The sequence below is a fragment of the Drosophila tropicalis genome, unplaced genomic scaffold, assembly GCF_018151085.1.
Source record: "Drosophila tropicalis isolate 14030-0801.00 unplaced genomic scaffold, ASM1815108v1 contig_805, whole genome shotgun sequence".
NCBI lineage: Eukaryota > Metazoa > Arthropoda > Insecta > Diptera > Drosophilidae > Drosophila > Drosophila tropicalis.
This window is the reverse complement of record NW_027173295.1, coordinates 2321608-2336070: the sequence shown is the minus strand read 5'-3', so window position 1 is coordinate 2336070 and position 14463 is coordinate 2321608. Positions and strand designations below refer to the sequence as shown.

The 14463-nt window shown below is 38.1% G+C and overlaps 1 protein-coding gene across 4 annotated transcripts in view; it reads left to right on the top strand.

Annotated features, from left to right (window-relative positions):
- Positions 1-1409: 1409 nt before the first annotated feature.
- Positions 1410-14463, top strand: part of Ncc69 (sodium chloride cotransporter 69) — a 34035-nt gene continuing 20981 nt past the window's right edge. For 3 of the 4 annotated variants that reach the window (XM_068293784.1, XM_068293783.1, XM_068293781.1), the window contains exons 1-2: positions 1410-1550; positions 1699-1726. The gene's annotated coding sequence lies outside the window, so the exon portion shown is untranslated. The remainder of the gene's footprint in view (positions 1551-1698; positions 1727-14463) is intronic. The other variant, XM_068293782.1, reaches the window with a different exon arrangement.

Here is a 14463-nt window from a genome sequence, read left to right as displayed (position 1 = left end):
TATCATAAAAAATTATCAATTTTAGTTAAGATTTGTTGCAGAAATTGGCATTTTCGGGCAGACTTAAAGAATAAAAGATTCTAACTTAAAAAGAAGACTTGATCAGTTGGACAACTTCAAGAATTTATTAAAATAATTTGATGTATAATTGTTTGATTTGCATGAAAATATAACTTAGTAATTAGCTTTATTTTAAACCAAATTTAACAAGAGATATCATCTTTGAAAATCGGTTCAAGAAATGACAAAGTTAATAGTTTTTTGTAATTTTTCAGAATTTTTAAAATTGATTGAAAAAAAATTCGTTTTTTGCTAAGAATTCAACTTTTGGTGATTAAAAATCTCATCAAATGGTTATAATGGGTTTTTGACCTAAGCTAAGTTTTGCTGGATCTCCAATTTAGTTCGAATAGCTTAGGGCTTAATATGTAGAGTATGGAAAAAGATTACTAGGAATTTCTTTTGTTAGCCACTCCATTGCAATTGTATCAACATTATAAACTGAAGTATGGTTTTAGTTATAGACATTAATATCACCTAAGACTGAAGACGAAGAGTTAAAAATCATTGTAATGTATAAAAAAAAGGAACATTTTTGACCAGATTTACCTTTGAGAGAGGAACAAAGATAAAAATTGGTGGATTGACTCTGTTTCAGGCGTCAAAATAGCTTTAGGTAAGGGTATAAAATAACTAACCACCATAAAAAACCAAGTTCCTAACGGAACTTCAATGTCCACAGTGCTAGTCAGAGTCACACACACGAGAGAGAGAGAGAGAAGTGAGAGAGTGAACAAGAGGTTGAGGGTGAAGGTGAGAGTCAGAGTGGAAGTTAGAAAGGGTGGCAAGAGAGAGAGAGAGAGAGAGATGAGAGGGGGCTGATAGATACCACCAGCCGGCAAACTCACAGATACATACATACATGCATACATGCAAAGGGCAAAATAACTCCATGTGCTCGAATGGAATTTTTTTAAACTTTGTGGAAGTGCACGTTTTAGTAGTTTCTCATCGATCACGTCATACTCTTCACTCTTTGCGTACATCATCATCATCAGAATCGGCCAAAACGACTTGGGTGCCCTGTGCTGTGATGGGGGGGAGGGTGGTAGAAGGAAGAGGATACACATTTCAATATTACATACATAGTTACAACGGAGCAGCTGAGCGGCTGTTTGTTTGCTCACCAAATGCGGCGAATTCATCATCATGATGAGGCATTCAGTTCATTCAGTAGTACATTCTGTTTGTCGTTCCGTCGTTCCGTTGGTCTCCCAATCTGTTGGTCTGTTGGTCTGTCGGACTGTCGGTCGATCGGTCGTCGGCGGCAGCTTTAAGTATATTTTGCCTTATGTTGTACTTTTTCTGGCGACGATCGGTTCGGTTCCATTTTAGTCTTTCGTCGACTCTCTGCTTGTGCGGTTGGTTCGGTGGTGTATCGGTTTCGGTCTCGGATTCGGATTCTCTTCTTTCTTTTTGCTTTCTTGCTGATGCGGATTCTCGTATGCCCCACAGCGCCGCCACGTTTTTAGTATTGAAGTATCTAAAAAGTAAACATTCTTAAATATTTCGGTTGTTTCTGTTTTTTTTTTTTTTTTTTTAAAAAAAAAGCGAATTTGAATTTAAATTTTGTGTTTGGTTTTTTTTTTGTTTTTTTTTTTTTGGCGTCTGTCGGTTATCTACATACATAAAAAATAGATATTTATTTTCGAAAGAAGGCCCTCAGGCAAGTGTATTATTGTTGCTTGTTTGTTTGTTTGTTGTTGTTGTTGTTTTTGGTGTTGGTGGTGGTGCTCTTCTCAGTGTGGTTCCCAAACTGAATATATGTACATATATATAAATTGTATATTCCATAGATACATAAATATAAACTTCTTCATTAATATTTGAAAAGAAGAAAAGATTCATTCGTTGATCGTTGTGTGCAAAAACAATTTGTTATTCCTTTTCTTGTTGTTGTTGTTGTTGTTGTTATTGTTAGTGTTGCCTCTGTTTCTGTTTCGATTGTCGGCCCCACCTGGCCACAGTTGATCAGTCAAGCCAAACGTGAGTACCGCTAAAAAGGAGAAAAACACGAAAAAAAAAAAAACGTTAAAATAATTAGTGTAAAAGCGTTCAAAGAGTTTTTCGGTTTCGGCCACCGTGGTCTCTAGTCTTCAAAATATGGAAGAAATGTACATAAATGGCCCTTTTGATTCGTTTCGTTTCTGTTTTGTGTACTTGTGGAGAATTTATAAGTTGGTCTTTCACCCATTTTTAGAGATTTCGTTGTTGTCTTTATTGGCGATTTCATTACTTTTGAAGGTTTCGTTTTCTTTTTGGCTTTTGCTGATAATAATTTTAATTCCGTATTGAGATTGACAAAGTAAAATGTAAATATTGATTATTTGTATATTTGTTTAGTTATTAAGTTTTTGAATTGCAGTGACTATATGAGAGAGATTGGAGTGTGATAAATATTGAAATTTAACAACTTTATATAGATATTACATACATGGATTGAATTATGTACATTTCCTAACACACCTTTTGTTCAATTTAGTTTCCCAAAGTCAATCGTGTTTTTTTGTCATTACGAGCCAAAGAGCTGATGGTTGTATGGCATCTTACATATTGTTGTTGTTGTTGTTGCCCATAAAACCCTCATCACAATTCACCTCACACCGGCAATTTAATTACTTTGCCAAGAAGCAAAGATTCGACACTAATTTTTGAGATTTACCTTCAACATTCAGCTGTGGCTGGCAAAAATTTGACCCTCCACTAAAACGAAAAAAACAAAATACCTAAATTCTTATGCATGGGTCATTTGTGTTATCAAAACAATTAAAAAATGAATGTACATACAGTATATACATACATACATATGTATATGTAGATGTATTTATTAACTTTCGCTTAAGTTGCCTTTTGTTTGCAAAGCACTTGAACTTGAAAGTTAAGTAAGTACATGAATATTATGATGGTTTTCCATAATCTGGCTAAAGTATAGCATATCCCACTCAGGTGCGGAGGAGGAGATGAAGATGCAACTGGGGGGGCAGATATTGTGCAGTCTGTAATAGAATATACTTAACTCGAGCTCATCTCATCCTAAGGGGGGCCAAGTTTGCGGTCATTTACGACAAGTGGATATGGGCAGAAGAAACAAGCACATATCTGGTTATACATACATATGTACATACATATGTAGAATATATTTTTGGTCTTTCCGTATATGACACAACTGAAAATATTTACTATACGTAGTTGTTATCATTATTGTGGTTGTTTATTGTACACTAATTAGTTCAACTTTAGAATATTGTTTTGAATGTTTTTTTAGTTTTTACATAATAATAACCATGACGATCTTGAATTTACACAGAGAGTTCTATTTGCATGTGTATTGGATTCTGGCTCATTGTTTAATTGCAATAAAGTTTATTTATTTGTTTTACACTTAAGTAAGAAAATAACAAAAGCAAAGAAAACCAAACAATTTGTGTGTTTTGCATTATTAAATATAGTCAATGCGTATAAATTAAGTACATACATAAATTCTTTATCAGCTTGATAAATGAAGTCGATATCACCAAACGATAACCTTCTGGGGCCCCCCTCCCTTTGACCCCCTCCTTTAACTTGTTTCCCATCCGTTTCCAATGAACATTTTAGAGGGCTTAATGTAAATACTCTTCAGTTTTCTAAAAGTAAGTGCTGATATGGACTAATGGGAAAATATATTTAGTCAAAAATAGTTGTCTTACTTACGTAGTATAGTAACTACATATACATACATATGTATATATAGAATAATTAAAACTAAAATGGGTTAAAATTCAAAAGTTTTACAAGTTGTCGATGCAATTCAGATCCAAGTGTGGTCATTTTGTTTGATTGTTTTATCATTTTAAACTAAACAGAATCGATCTATACTATTATATATTTGTATATGTTTAATCTAAGTCTGAGGTGGTCAAAATTAGTCCTAAAATATTTACATCGTTCAAGTCTTTACCTATGTAAGTAGGTACATAAGAATTTTAAAACATTTTGACTAATTAATGAATGCTGCAAAAACTTTAGTAAAGTCTATGATAGTTTAGAAATTAAACAAAAGTTATTAAAGAGCTTCGTTGCTGAAACCTTGATGAAGAAGGTGAAAAAATGTATATAAAAAGTTCATTTAATCATAAATATCTATTGATTTCCAAATGTCATAACGCACCTGCGAAGAGAGAAACGAAGCCAAGAAGCAAACCAATCAAGAGACCTCTCTTGCTTGCAGTGGGAACCAGTGGAAGCAGCTGCACATGCGCAGAAGCCCTTAGTAACAAGACCAAAAAAACGTGCAACGACAGAGAGACTCACCCTGATGGATTCTGGTTGTGCATTTAAGGGGTTGCATTTGAAGGTCGTGTCCCATATACACACACACACCACTACATACATATACATATGTCTGTATGTATGTATATGTATATATATAGATGCAGTAACTCCTTGGCATGACCTGGACTGGATTGGATTGCATTGAATGTGGATTGTTATGGCCCAGCTGTGCCCATTAAAAAGTAAACTTGTCCGGCAAATGAAATTGCAACTGAAATTGTCACAGACAGCTCAACGCTGGCGCTAGCTGGCCCATTGGCTAATCCATAAAGCTTTTTTTCTCCGACAGCAGAAAAAAAGTAAAAAAAAAAAAGCCAACAGCATGACAATAGAATTGGAAATACTACTTAGACAAACAGGCAGACATAGAGCCAGAGAGACAGACCTGAAGGCGATAGATAAAGCTACATAGATAAAAGACACAGAAGAGAACACATACTACAACTAATAAATCATTGACCTTGCGAACCTTGGCAATGCAATTCGTGTGCCAATAGAGAGACACACACACACACACACATACATTCTCATGGAAAGAATACACAAACATAGTTAGACTGAACTTGCAACAATCGACTAAATGTGCTTGGATGACACTTGGCTTGCGGCTTTGCTTGGCTTGGCTTGGCTTGGCTTGGCGGAAATGTGAATGTGAACGCGAATGCGACTGGCAAATTATGCAAAGCAACCACAGAACAAAATAGAACAGAACAGAATAGAACAATTTTCACATTTTCACCTACCTCTTTTGCTGTTGTCTTTTTCCGCTTTTAATCAAGATTTATGACAATTGACGAAAACGCAAAAAAAAAGAAACAAAAGCGAACCAAATACATTGTACGCGCGCGTGGGCGTGAACTTGGGCGGACGGACGGACAGGCGCTTACAGTAAAAACCTTTTGCATTCAGAGAAAATAATTTTATACCCTAAGAAAACTGCTCATCAAAGTGAAATCTAAAAGAGGGGGGAGAATCGTAAGAAAGAAAACAAAAAATTGAATACGCATTTAATTAAAATATGCGCCTGTGCCTGTATTTTCTGTGCGGTTGCCATTGAATGGAAGTGAAAGGCGAAGGAAACACGAAAATACCCCAAGGAAGGGAGAAAGCATTCCGATTACACCCATAACTCGTTGCCCCTTTGATGTGTCCATGGCCAATTAAGTCAGCGGGGCGAAGGGCAACATTAGAAGGCAAATCAGGACCAGCAGGAAAAAAAACCAGAGGGCCGGGGCTAACTTCGACCGCGTCAAAGTTTGTATACCCTTGCAACTTTTTTGGTAACTCTATCCTTACCTATTAGCCATCAATGTGGAAGAACGTTTTATCTAAAAAGGCTTAAGCTTGAGAAAGAAAGGCCTACAATCATAGGAAATAACGAAGATATTGATCAAAGTCACTGTTTTCCACCGATCGTTCCTATGGGAGCTATATGATATAGTCACCCGATCTTTATCAAATTCGGCACAGTCATTAACATATATATTAAATTAAGAAATGTTTAATTTAAAAGCAATCGCGTTAAAAGTAACGAAGTTATTTACAAAAGTCACTGTTTTCGACCAATCGTTCCTATGGGAGCTATATGATATAGTCACCCGATCTTGATCAAATTTGGCATAGTCGCTTATAGGCATAGTAAACTCTCTAATATTAAGTTTCACGATAATAGCATAACGAAGTTATTGAGAAAAGTCACTGTTCGTGACTTTGGGGTTTGTATGGGAGCTATATGATATAGTGGTCCGATCCGGCTGAATCCGAGATATACAACGCCTGCAGTATATACAAGCCTAGGTGCAAAATTTCAGCTCTGTAGCTCTTACGGTCTAGGAGGAGTTTGCGTTGATCCAGACGGACGGACGGACGGACGGACGGACGGACGGACGGACATGGCTAGTTGAACTCGTCTCGTCGTGCTGATCAAGAATATATATACTTTGTATGGTCGGAGATGCTTCGTTCTATGCGTTGCACACTTCTGACCAAAATTAATATACCCTTTTTGCAAGGGTATAAAAATGAAGCAAGAATGGGTCAAATTTCAAAAAAAAAAAAAACATTAGTCGGTTTATTTCGACTTGCGTTTTTTTTTTCTCTTCTCTTTTTTAAATTTACCTCAAATTTGTGAAGTCTTTACATACATATAGCTTTGGCTAATTTGCCAGCCAATTGGCCAGGTAAACAGTTTCAGTTTGATTTTATTTGCTTTTGGTTTTTTTTTTTTTTTTGGGTTTTTCGGCATTTGCCTTTATGCTTTATGGTTTATTTTTTCTTGCTTTGGCAATAAACGTGTCTTCCTTTTATATGTGGCCTATGTATTATAGCCTTTGCTTTTGGCTTTGCTCTTGCCGTTGTCTTCCATAAGCTGCCATATGTACATACGTACATACATATGTATGTACATACAATGTACATTATCATTAGGGTGATTCATGATGTGACACACACATAAAAAGTAAAACGTAAGCAAACTCAAAATGATCGATAAAAAAGAAAACCCAAGAGAAAGTAGAATATTAAGTATTTTAGTGGTACTATAAAAGTTCTTAAGAGAGAGCTTTAAATTTAACTGGAATTTTTTGTTAAGTAATCGAAATTTTAAATTTTTGATGGTAATATTGAAAGCTATTAAGCCTGTTCTTTCCTTTTTAAATAGTTTTAAATTATAAATTAGATTCAAATTTAAAAATGAACTGATATATTTGCGAAATGAATCCCCATGAATCGAAACTATTCCGAGTTAAAGTTTGGAAACATTTAATGAGCCTTAAGAGGATTGGAGATTGTACATTGAACCATCCTAATGCATGTACATGCACACACACACACACACACACTTTAGTCCTCCTAACATACATACAAGAACTGTGTGAATCATTTTGGAGTCGTTTATTACAATCTGTGCAATGACCTGTGAAATTATGTGGATTATATTCATAGGGTCACCCTCCCAACTCAAAGAGCCAACCAGCCAACCAGCCAGCCAGTCAGCCAGCCATCTCAGCTTCCAGCATCAGATATAGAGCCTGTGGCTCTAGCTTCAGTTTATCATTTCTAGGGCAAAAGTTATTTGGCGAAAGAAACGAGAAACGAATAACAACAAAAAATAAATCACAAAATGAATTGTTGCTGCTCATTTTCTGTGGCCAAGAGCTTTAAATTTTTATGAAAACAGGCAAAAGCCTTAAGGCGCTTACCGATAATATTTTATATACAAACACGCATACATATATATATGTATGTCCATATTTCTATATATTTTTTTCTTCTTTTTTTGTGCTCTCTTATTGTGTACAATATTCCTGGAACTTTTAGTTCATCAATGTTGTTGAAATCGTGTGTGTTTGAGAAAATTATTAAGAATTCAATTATAACAAAATGAAAACATTTGTTTGAGCCATTCGCGAGAGACGTAGAGAAAGAGAGACTCGTGTGTATGTACATATGTGGTTGTGCCAGTTAAAATTTAATATTTATCTATTTATTTACCATTTCATTCGACATATTTATGTGAGTGTTTTACTAACGCGTTTTTTTTTTCTCTTCATATTTTGTTCTGGCTGATTTGCATGTAGCAAATAGAAATAGAAATAAAAATAAGAAAACCTGTATGTATAAATGGGCATTAGCAACAAGTTTATTGGCATAGGTGAAGAGGAGGGGTAAAGGGACCCGCCCCTGGACGGATAATAAGACTTAACGGTCAAAATAAAAGTTGCTGATTAGATGGCTTAGAGCATTAGTTAATTAGCTGGGCCAAAGTTATGTGTATACATTCCAATCAACATAAATTGATGGTACGTGCAAATGGCGTTAAGTTTACTTTACACGATGATGTCCATGTGATGTTTTGTTGTGCTAAAACTTGTACTAAACTTTGGCAAACTGTTGAATGTGCGGCAATTCGTATGTACATATGTATGTATGTACATACATAGGCGTGCTGAAATGCATATTCATTGCCAATCATTTTCGTTTCGGATCGATATTAAATTTGTGCATAAATACTTTATCGAATAGGCCATTTAATGGAACGATGACAAAGCACCTTTGGGAATGTACAAATATGTATGTATGTATGTACCATAAAAGCAATGACCAATGTCTCTTACATTAGCTCTATTTAGTTAGCCAAAAAGAAGGCGATTCAAAGTATTGACCTTAAGGTTAGCATATGTATGTATCCAGTTGTAATTTTTTGGGCGGCAATTTGGAAAACAAATTTTCTTTATTCGCCTTTCTCAATAGAAAAAGGCAAACAGCATTTCCTTGATAGAAATACCATAAAGAATCCTTAATTGTTATTGCCCTAATTCATTCTACAATTATATAGATTTCATTTTGTTCGATTAAGTTATTTCTTTATATTTATTACCGATTTAATCTTTTCATTTTCATTTTCATTTCACTCAAATTGATTTCTACTCGCCGTTTGTTTAATTGAAAACAATTTTAATTGCCATCAAATTGCTCTAAAGTTCTTTAAAACCAAAACGAATGTGTTTTTATACCATGCACCAATGGGTTGAAATAGTATATTCAAGTCGCCAAAATGTATGTAACAAGCAACAACAGCAGAGTCAATATTGCATTGTCTGTCCGTCTGTCTGTTTGAACAACTAGATTTCGGAGACTAAAAAAGCTGCAGCCACCAAATTTAGTACATAGACTTATGTAGTATTTACAGTGATCAAGTTTTTGCCACGCCCACCTTCGCCTCTATAAATAAGAAGAAACCGATTGCCTCCCTCAATTCTTTAAGCACTTAAAAAGAATTTTAGAGACATTTTGTTTTCGAAATTGAAAATATTTCATTCACTTCGGTATACCGAAGTCGGCGAGACGACTTACTTACTTCATTTTGTTTTTTTTTTCGTTTGGTTGGCTTTCTTTTGTTTTTAAATTTCATTTAAAGTAAAAGAAACATTAAATTTGCTAAAGCCATGGCCTATATCACCTTAACTGCCGCCGTGTACAGACGTGTTTCTTAATGCACTCCGCAAAAATTGAGTGTAAAAAAAAGACCGCGTTTGCAAAAATTTGTGTAGGGCTCTCAGTCGCCCCAGAGACGCCTATTTACAATCATATTGCTATTAGATTGCTAAAATAGCAATTGCTAATAGCAATAAATACTAAGTTGCAACAACAAAGTGCGTAATCTTTACAAAAGACATGTCCACCAATTCGGGCCCAAGCTCTCTCGATCCCCAACAGCAACAGCTACAAGAACTAATTCTACAACAACAACGTGAGCGTCGACTCTCGGTCCAACGCAACAACGCGTACTTTTCGGTGGTGTCGCCGACCCCACTGAATGCTAGCGTAAGCAATAACACCGAAAGTGCCAGCCACTCAGCAATCAAAAGCAACTTACCGTGGAAAGAGCAGTGTGCTTCTCCATCAATAACGATAACTGGGTCACCGATTGCACCGACCAGCACCGTCAGCTCGTTGACAGCAACTACTGCAGCGTGTGCCGAAGTATTGACCTGCCTCAAGCCGTCAACGACAAGTCGCCCTGAGTCAGCCACAATAGTAAACCCAACGACTTCTGTCCAAACTGGAATGGATAGATATATTAAAATAACTAAGCGGAAGCTAAGCCCGCAAAAGAAAAAAAGTGGCAACACGCCGAAAATAACCAAACCAAATGAACGAGTAGCACCCCTTAGCGGGAATCGTTTTAAAATTCTTGCCGATCAGCAAGATGATCAAGCCGGCGCTGTAGATAAAGTTAAATCGGCTAGACCACCCCCCTTATACATCCGTGGAGCCAACTGCAGCGCCCTGATTTCGAAGCTAGTAGAAATAGTAGGGGCAAATAACTTTGTTGTAACCCCTCTCAATAGGGGTAACATTAAAGAAATTAAATGCCAAACCCAAACTGAGGACAATTTCCGCATCATCGAAAAGTACCTCCGTAATGCTAACATCAACTTCTATACCTACCAACTAAAAAGCAGTAAAGGGCTCCAGGTTGTGTTGAAGGGGATTGAGCCATCGGTCCCTACTCAAGAAATAGCAGACGCGTTGGTCGAAAAAGGGTTTGCGGTCAAATCCGTTGTCAACATCATCAACAGGAACAAAGTCGCACAGCCGCTCTTTAAAATCGAGCTCCAACCAGATGCAAAGCGGTCGAAGCCAAATGAAGTGCACCCAATCTACAACCTACAGCTCCTATTGCACAGAAGAATCACCGTAGAGGAGCCCCATAAGAGACACCAACCACCGCAGTGTAAAAACTGCCAGGAATACAACCACACCTCTAACAACTGCAATCTCAGGTCAGTGTGTGTTGGCTGTGGCGAACATCATAAAGATGGCATTTGCACCAAGGACAGAAACAATGTCGCACTAAGATTATGCAGTAACTGTGGAGGGAACCACACGGCCAACTACAGAGGATGTCCTGTCTTCAAGGATCTTAAATCTCACCTAAACGGGCGCAAACCCCCAGCTGGACCAAAAATCACCGTCAACGCCTCTAAAACTACACCGGAGGTATTCTTTGCCAAGGCTGTTAGATCATCTAACTTGCCTGCTACATACAGTCCTAGTGTATCCTTCGCTAGTGTGCTCCGAACTGGACAGACGGAGCCCGCAAAAGAGACCCCGTCACTCCACCATCTACAGAATCCGCAACCTAGCGCACCAGAGCTTGGCCAGCAAATTCCAAGTGGCTTAGAAGCCCTATTGATCTCACTCAATCAAAACATGACCACTTTTATGACGTTCATGCAAAACTGTATGCAAGAACTGATGCGGAATCAAAACCTGCTTATCCAGAAGCTTATCGAGAATAAATAATGGCTTCCCTACGTCTATGTCTTTGGAATGCTAACGGCATCTCCAAGCACAAAAATGAACTGCAACTATTCCTAGACTCAAGTGAAATCGACGTTTTGCTGATTTCGGAAACACATTTAACATCAAAAAATAATTTTCAAATACCAAAATATACCTTCTATGCAACAAACCATCCAGACGGAAAAGCTCATGGCGGGGCTGGTATCCTAATCAAAAACCGTATAAAACACTCGTTCCTCAACAGATTTGAAACACAGCACCTACAAGCAACTGCTATAACCGTCCAAACCAGCTGCGGCAACACTACATTGGTTGCCCTGTACTGCCCACCACGCTTCTCAATCTCTGAAAAGGAATTTACCGATTTCTTTAACACACTCGGAGATCGCTTCATTGCAGCAGGGGACTATAACGCCAAACATACGCACTGGGGATCTCGCCTGGTAAATCCTAAAGGCAAGCAGTTGTACAACACAATAGTCAACCCTCTCAATAAGATGGATTGCGTCTCACCGGGTAGGCCTACTTATTGGCCCACAGATCCACAGAAAGTGCCTGACTTGATTGATTTCGCAGTAACCAAGAGGATTCCACGTAATCGGATCACTGCGGATACACTGCTAGATCTAACTTCCGATCACTCTCCAGTACTATTCACACTATTAACAAGACCTCAAGTACTTGATCGCCCATATAGGCTTACAAACAACAAAACAAATTGGCTTAAATTTAAAATGTACATGAGTGCCCACATTGACTGTTCGCCGAAACTGAATGCTGCAGAGGACATTGATATGTGCGTCTCTGCACTTGAGTCTATGATGGCAGCTGCAGCAAAAGTATCTACTCCACCTGCCTCTTCTTACACTAAACCTGTTGACAGGCCTACGAACCGGCGGATAGAACAATTAGTAACGGAAAAACGACGTCTAAGAAGAGAATGGCAGATTACTCGCTCACCAGCAGCAAAACTTCGCCTAAGGCATGCTAATCGCAACCTCTCCAAGGCGTTAAGACAAGAGGAAAGCTGGGCTCAAAGAAAATACATAGAAAAGCTCAGCCCAACCAGCACTAAACATCCTCTGTGGAAAGCCCACCCAACTTTAAGCGCTCCTGCAGAGACAATTTCACCGATAAGGAGTCCAACCGGTGGATGGGCCCGCAGCGACGAAGAGAGGGCATCCGTATTTGCCACACATCTTAAAAATGGTTTTCCAGCCAAATCCAACATCAAACTCATCTGTACTTCCCCCTTCGAGCACACTAACGGATAGTGAGTACTCGGAACTCCAATCGGACGAGATCACTGCAGTTATTAAAAACCACATAAAGCCAAAAAAAGCCCCTGGCCATGACCTAATCACACCGAAAATGATCCTGGAACTCCCTATCATTGCCATACAATACATTTGCAAACTGTTCAACGCTATAATAAGAATTGGCTACTTCCCAAGAACATGGAAAAGGTCCACTATCATCATGATTCCTAAAGTGGGAAAGGACAAAACCCAGCCATCATCCTATAGGCCAATTAGTTTGCTGCCATGTCTTTCGAAGCTTTTTGAAAAGGTCCTGCAGATCCGACTAAACTCATTTCTGGCATCGGAGAACACAATCCCTTCACACCAGTTCGGCTTCCGCGAAAAACATGGTACAATTGAACAAGTCAATCGCATAACATCCGAAATACGAACAGCATTCGAACTAAAAGAATACTGTGCGGCTGTCTTTCTCGACGTTGCCCAGGCTTTCGATAGAGTTTGGCTGGAGGGTCTGATGTTCAAAATCCGGCAAAAACTGCCACAGTACACCCACAAACTCATGGAATCTTACCTTTACAATAGGCAATTCGCTGTAAGATGTAATGGCTCCGTCTCGGCTGATTTTGAAATCAAAGCAGGTGTACCGCAAGGCAGTGTACTCGGCCCATTGCTCTACCTACTGTACACTGCAGACTTACCAACGAGTTTAGGACTTACAACGTCCACTTTTGCCGATGACACGGCAATCCTCAGCAGATCCAAATGCCCAATACAAGCCTCTGCAAAATTAGAGGAACACCTCAAGGTGGTAGAGGAATGGCTAGCAACCTGGCGTATCCGGGTTAACGAGCAGAAATGCAAACATGTTACATTTACGCTTAACAAAAGAATCTGTCCAGCTCTAATGCTAAACAACGTACCAGTTCCTCAAGCCGAGGATGTCACTTATCTTGGCATCCACCTAGACAGAAGACTAACTTGGCGCAAGCACATCGAAGCAAAAAAGTCACAGCTTAAACTGAAAGCAAGTAGCCTACATTGGATCATCAATGCTCGGTCCCCTCTACGTCTGGAATATAAAGTCCTCCTATACAACACCGTACTGAAACCCATCTGGACTTACGGAGCCGTACTATGGGGGAAGGCAAGTACCAGCAATGTCGATATTATACAAAGAGCGCAGTCGAAAATTTTAAGATCAATCACGGGGGCCCCGTGGTACATACGGAACGACAACATTCAAAATGATCTAAATATACCTAGCGTAAAATCTGAAATAGGTAGTCAACAACTAAAGTATTCTGCGAAACTGGATGCACACCCAAATGTTCTTGCCAATTCCCTTACGCGAACTAATAATAGAACTCGTCTTAAAAGAAATGACAGACCAACCCAATAACAAGTGATTCGGGCCGCCTGCAATATCCCCAGGATTTATCTTAAGTACTAGATTAAGAAAAATATCTCAAACTTGTTGTTAGGCTCTAATTTAAGAGTAGATTCAACAAATATATATTAAACGTTAAAAAAAAAAAAAAAAAAAGCCATGGCGTAAATATGGAAATTATGTCATAAAGTCCCTTCAACAGAAGGCGGAAAAGGCTATATAACGTTAGTCATGTACTTATGTATATTTTACCCCACTGACAGTTGGTTTTAAAATGAAACTTTTAATGTGAAACAGAAATTTATATACCTATGTATATTTACCAACAATGCGTAATGCACATATATATTTATTATGGTACAGTGTGCTTTAACGTTAAGTTTTATTTTACAAAAACTGAACTTTTGCTTCTCTCTCTGTGTGTGTGTGTTTGTGTCTGTGATACTTGTATGCAAGAACATGACAAATTGCCATTCAAAACAAGCTGTCAGCAAGTGAAGTCAACTCGTATGTAAAGGAATGTCAGTTTTTCAACCCAAAAAAATAAAAACGAAAAAAATGGGTTTACAATCACATGAGTGGAGGCACAGGTTGACACATTGGTGGGCTGCTAATGACTCTTGAAAAAAA